The 5982-nt window shown below is 43.1% G+C and overlaps 1 protein-coding gene across 1 annotated transcript in view; it reads right to left on the reverse strand.

The window, feature by feature from the left end:
* Nucleotides 1–5982, reverse strand: part of eps8a (epidermal growth factor receptor pathway substrate 8a) — a 109836-nt gene that overhangs the window by 46771 nt on the left and 57083 nt on the right. The gene's annotated exons all lie outside the window — the stretch shown is intronic.

Consider the following 5982-nt stretch of genomic DNA (forward strand, 5'->3'; position numbering starts at 1 on the left):
TGCAACAAAACACAAAGACATCATCATCATCAGCCTCACATGTACTCAGAGAGAGAAGCTCTGATCAGGACCTGCACAGCGCCAAGAACACCTTTATAGATCTGCGTTCATGGCGAACACACTTAAAGCCAGTTTAGAGGAACAACAAACAGTAATACGTAATCCAGCAGATCGTGTTTCAGTGCAGCAGAGTCGCAGGGAGACGTAAAAACTACACAGTAATACAGTTCTGACCAATCAACAACCGGCTCCAGTTTAAGACTAGGGTTAGATGTCAAGAACCGGTACCAAATTTCCCAGAACTGTGGATTCATTAAGACCCGTGCGTTTGGATCCTGCTTCTCGGTTCCTGACTTCCTACATCTCTCAGCTCTTGACTGAACTGCAGTCAGCGTTTTACAGCCCATCAAAGTGTCTCTTATCTGCCAGCAGCTGCTACGCCGACCTAACGTCACCTCATGCGTCAACAAACCATGAAGAAGAGAGTCTTTCTGGTTTCCAGTCCTGGACCGTGGCGGTTCGGTTTAGCTTTACTAAAAAAAGAGAACGACACATCACACTGCAGCAGCTGCAGTAAGGAGGTTTGGTGCGAAGGAGGAAGCAGCTCAGACATGACAAAGCGTTTCCTTCAACGCGGCGTGAATCTGCAGGAACGCTTCACGTGTTCAACGTGTCGCGCTCTCCCAGATCCAGCTAACGATAACAGCAGCAACGCCTCAGGTACAGAACACAGGTGAGCTGACGTTCACCTTTTATACTGAAGGGAAACCAATGATGGCTACAGATGAGACGAGTCCCAGAGACGCCGCTCTAGGACAGAGACTCATTTCACTTTAGAGACATGAAGGGGACGAGGAGGACGAGGAGGACGAGGAGGAAGAAGATCTGTGGTGAAGGAACCAGAACCAAGATTCAGTAAGTAGAATCAGAAATTTAAGACCTTCAGCATCTATCTTTACTAGTCTATATATATTTCACTCATCCTCACCATCTAAAAGCTCAGAGTCTGCAAACGTCAGCGGCTTCATGCCTCGACATGTTGAACCTCTCATCAGTACAGGACGCCGAGTTCTTCTTCAGAGAGTTCAAACAGGAACAAAGAGCTCATTAACAAATCATTAAAACCTTCCTGTGGAGCTGCAGGGAAATGTCACATCCAGGCTGAAATTAAAAGCCCTCCACACAAAAGGGGCCCCCCCGAGGTGATTTATGAGCAGCCTCAGAGTGTGTGTGCGCAGAGATAACAGCAGCGTTCACACTCGGGTCCTGTATGTACAGTGCTGCCACGTGTGATTACTTTTCCCAGGACTCCATGTTTTATTCAGCTGGGAGTCGACAGACTCCATTTTGGGCTGTGTATCCATAACAACAGCAGGCTTCTGTGATATCTGCTCCTCTGTGAGAGAATAAGAACCTGTGAGGCCACGCTCAGGGAGAAATGAGCTCAGGCTGAAAACGATTCTCAAGAAACTGAACGGAGAGCATCAAAGCTGTGATTTAGGGTATAAGAGCAACTAAAAGAGCTCGAGTCGCACAAGTTTAATAACCAACATATACGTAACCACCACTAAAGAACAGCATTCAACTCAAAGAGCACAAATTTACATACGTTACTGCAATTCAACAAGCCGTAACATTATGACCACTGACAGGTGACGGGAATAACACTAATTATCTGGTTACCATGTCACCAGTCAGTGGGTGGGATCTATCAGGCAGCAGGTGAACATCGTGACATCATAGTTGATGTTTTAGAAGAAGGAAAAATGGGCAGCGTGAGGATTTGAGCGACTTTGAAAAGGACCAAACTGTGATGGGTAGAGGACTGAGTCAGAACATCTCCGAATCAGAGGTGGTCCAAGGAGAAGGGATAGCATGAGGGTGATTCATGTTCTCGGCTCGATGCTCGTTCAGTTGTACACGTACACACAAATACACACACACACACACACACACACACACACACACACACACGCTTCATGATCGTTAAAGATTAAAAGAACTGAAAAAGAAAGAAAAGAAAGAAGAAGGTCCAAGGAAGGAAAAGCTGTGAACTGGCGACAGGGTCAAGGTTCATTGACACACGTGGGGAGTCACGCGATCCAACAGACGAGCTGCTGAAGAAGCTGATGTTTCTGACAGAAAGGTGTCAGAACACAGAGGAGTCCAGGCCGTTATGGGAGACCTACATTACGATCAGCAGGTGGTCGTAATGTTATGGCTGATCGGTGTGTGATTTGTGCAATATCAAATGTATACACATCACTGCAACTCCAAAAAGGAGATTAATGACTATTATTTAATATAATAATTATTTAGTAGGGGTGTGCCAAGACCTCGTGCAACAATCTCTCGTGAGGTTAAAAGATGCCTCAATTTACAGTTTCCACTCGCTCTCGTGCCACACCTTTCCTGCGGTGGAAAAACAAATGTATAAGTGATCACGTCGACTCGAGGAGTGAATCAACTCCGCCCACCTGATGCGACACCTGCGTACGCTGCGATAGTAATCAAGTGAACCCGCTCTCATGTTGTGAGTCCAGACTGAGCAGTAACGTAGCTGTTAAGAGTTTAAAACAGCCTCGCTCTGTTTGGGACTGTGAGGATCTGAGGTCAGATTTCTGTCTGATCACAAGAGTTTCACTTAGTTTCAGTTTCAAGACGGTCTGAAAGGGGAAACTACCAGCGGAGAAATAATGAGTATAGATCAGGTAGACTTAAAAACATTTTCTGAATTCTCATTAAATGATGACGTTATTTTCTCTGGAGCTGCTCACAGATCTGTGGGAGAGATTCTGCAGAAAGTTTTGAACATGAGCAGAAAAGCTGCTGAAACACAGGAGCTGTTAAAGTCCAGCAGTTTCTAACTGAATTAAAATGAATTCACTTCTCATTGAGGTGAAGAGGAGCCACATTTAAAGAGGTCACTTCCCCAAACAAAGACACAAAGAGGAGCGAAGACTGAATCATGACGTGTGAACAGTAACGTAACGATTTAGTTTCAATAACCAGTAATAAGTAATTTAATTACTTTTTTAAGGATTACTAAGGAAAAAGCAACTTATTATGAGTAACTTGCCCAACACTGACCAGGACACGCTGAGCCCCGCCCCCTCCCCGATGATGTCACCACCTTCAGTCTCAGGAAATACAGCTGAACATAAAAGATGACATCATCTCATTTTTACTTCCTGATAACAGCTTACAGGAACGCCGAACACACATCGGTTACTGTGATAACCACAGAGGTCAAAAGGTCAGAGTTCCAGACGCCTGGTTGGTTGGTAATATATCGGCTCTTTATCAGTGTTTGTCCATCGGTACACTGAAATCCACTTCCTGTTTCACTAGAGCTCGCTGAGAATCAGGTTTTTATCGTTACAGAAACATAATAATCATTACAATCAGCAGTGTGTCACCACAACAATACAAACCGCTTCTAAACAGATTTTTCTCCGTGCAAACTGAATTCATGTGTTTATGGATGTAAGCCGTGGCTAATTCAGGGCGCTGCGTTAGCGGCCTCTGTGGGCCGCATCTCACGCATCTTTAAAAAAGTGTTAACAGCTGTACACATTAAACTGTAGTGCTTGAAATCTCACCACATTTCAAACTTCTTTTCTCAACATTTACTTCTCTTCAACTTCTTTACGATGGTTAAATGAGGTTTGCTGTGTGTATCGTGCTCAAGATAACATTATGTTCTTAATGTTTATTTAAGCATTTATCATTCCCATAGTATAAGACAAAGATGAAAAATACCATCTTAGTTGTCATAGGCCTACATTGAGAAAATGCTTCCTAGAGTCATGTTTCAGAAAGCTTAAAAATAAAGCCTGTACATTTTATCTTTAGGTTCAAAGACATGTAGGCCTAAAAACAAAATAATTACAACTTTTCAACAATTCATGTTCTAGCCAACAATGCAAATCTGCATCAAGCTTATTTCCCTCGCTGACTGCCTTCTATCTAAACAGCTCAGCGTTTCCCCCTTGGATTTATTTCAGGGGGGTGGGAGACACCCAGAAACCACTGGTCGCAGCGGGGGCGTGTTATGGATATGCGGTGTCATAGAAGCGGCGCACTAATTTTTACCTGTTTAGGAGGATCGTCACCTTCTCAGTTCCTCTTCGACATTATTACTGCTCAGGTTTCTGTCTCCAGATGGAGCGGTCTGCAGTTACGGTACACAGCGTTCGCTACGAGACCACTTAGAGGCCCAGAAATCTCATTTTTGATAGAATTTGTTTAAATCAGTCAATCAATGTTCTCTGTTAAAAAGTTTGTGTTTTACAATTGAAGCACATCTTGTCATCAGAAAGAGAAAGTGTGTAATCATGTGGTGGTGAATACAATTTCAACAATTCAAAAAGAAAATATTACAAATTTAATCAATATCAATGATTTTTGATGTATCATGCAAATATGCATATAGAAATATTCAAAACGCATTTGCAAGTATTTATTGGGACAAATCACAATAAATTTATTGCAACAGTAGGATATTAAAATCCTACAATAGCCTACTATTTAATAGGGGACAATTCACAATGAATATGAGTTGCAGGGGAGACAGAAGGTGTTAAAAACAAAAGAAAGGAGCTCAGAGCCAAAATGGATTTTAAACATAAGGTGGAGGAGCAGTTTTGTCCAGGGAACCCCAGACAGACTCCTCTGTGAATGATCTTAACCGGCTTTACGGAAGATTTGACGAAGCATATATGTAGGCTCCACATATGGATAACAAATTCAGTTTCACCGAAAACAGTGGTTCCATTTGTAAAAAAGCCTGCAGAGACTATTTTTAAGTAGGAAACAGAAGGGGTTTTGGGGTCATTCAGAACACCCTGGAGAAAGTGTATGTCAGCCTAATAGAGTGCGTTTAATATCTCAGTCCGGTGCCGACATTTAACGCTTATAACACAAACACAAGCTGGCCAGGATAGTGAAAACAGCAGGGAAGGTGAAAGGCTGGCAACAAAAGCCTTCACAGTGCAGCTCTACATGAGCATCATTGGTAATATTAAACACACTCCCGTCAGGACGACGTTACAGCGCACCTCTGGCAAACAGAAAGATCTATAAGCGATCTTTTATACCTAGCGCAATAAATTTAATGAACAAACTGCACTATTTGGTGTATTTCTGTACAGAAAGTATATATGTATATTGTACGCTGTGTGTAACCTGCGGTGATGAGATGCTTGTATGTGTTTCGATATATGTTTATACAGTGATGGTTTAATAGGTCTGGTGAGTACTCCGGTAAATTAATTAAGTACTTCTTACAGTGTGGACAGCCGCTTCAATAAGTTTTATTCGTATACAGGTGCTGGTCATATAATTAGAATATCATCAAAAAGTTGATTTATTTCAGTAATTCCATTCAACTTGTATAATGTATACATTATCCAACGAAGGTTAAAATCAAGGGCAACTGGACTTGGTTGAAGATACTGGAACCCAAGAACACACTAAGACAGATGCTGGTCCACCCCAAAGACCGCACACCCAAACACAAGAAAAGCAATCTAGTGTATGCGGTCCAATGCAGTGAGGAATGCACAGACCTGTATATTGGGGAGACTAAACAACCACGACACAAACGCATGGCTCAACACAGAAGGGCCAACTCCTCAGGTCAAGACTCTGCAGTCTACTTACATCTGAAGGACAGAGGACACTCGTTTGAGGACCAGCAGGTGCACATTTTAGACAGAGAAGATGGATGGTTTGAAAGAGGTGTCAAGGAAGCATCTACACCAGGGTTGAGAAGCCGTCATTGAACAGGGGAGGGGGTCTACGCCACCACTTACAATGCTGTCCTTTCATCACTTCCCAGGAAACTCAACAAACGTAACCTCTTGGCCTCAGGTGAAGATACCAACGATGGTCGTTCAGTCTTGGCCTCAGGTGAAGATACCAACGATGGTCGTTCAGTCTCGGCCTCGGGTGAAGATACCAACGATGGTCGTTCAGTCT

This window comes from Micropterus dolomieu, linkage group LG23 (assembly GCF_021292245.1).
Source record: "Micropterus dolomieu isolate WLL.071019.BEF.003 ecotype Adirondacks linkage group LG23, ASM2129224v1, whole genome shotgun sequence".
Taxonomy (NCBI): Eukaryota; Metazoa; Chordata; class Actinopteri; order Centrarchiformes; family Centrarchidae; genus Micropterus; species Micropterus dolomieu.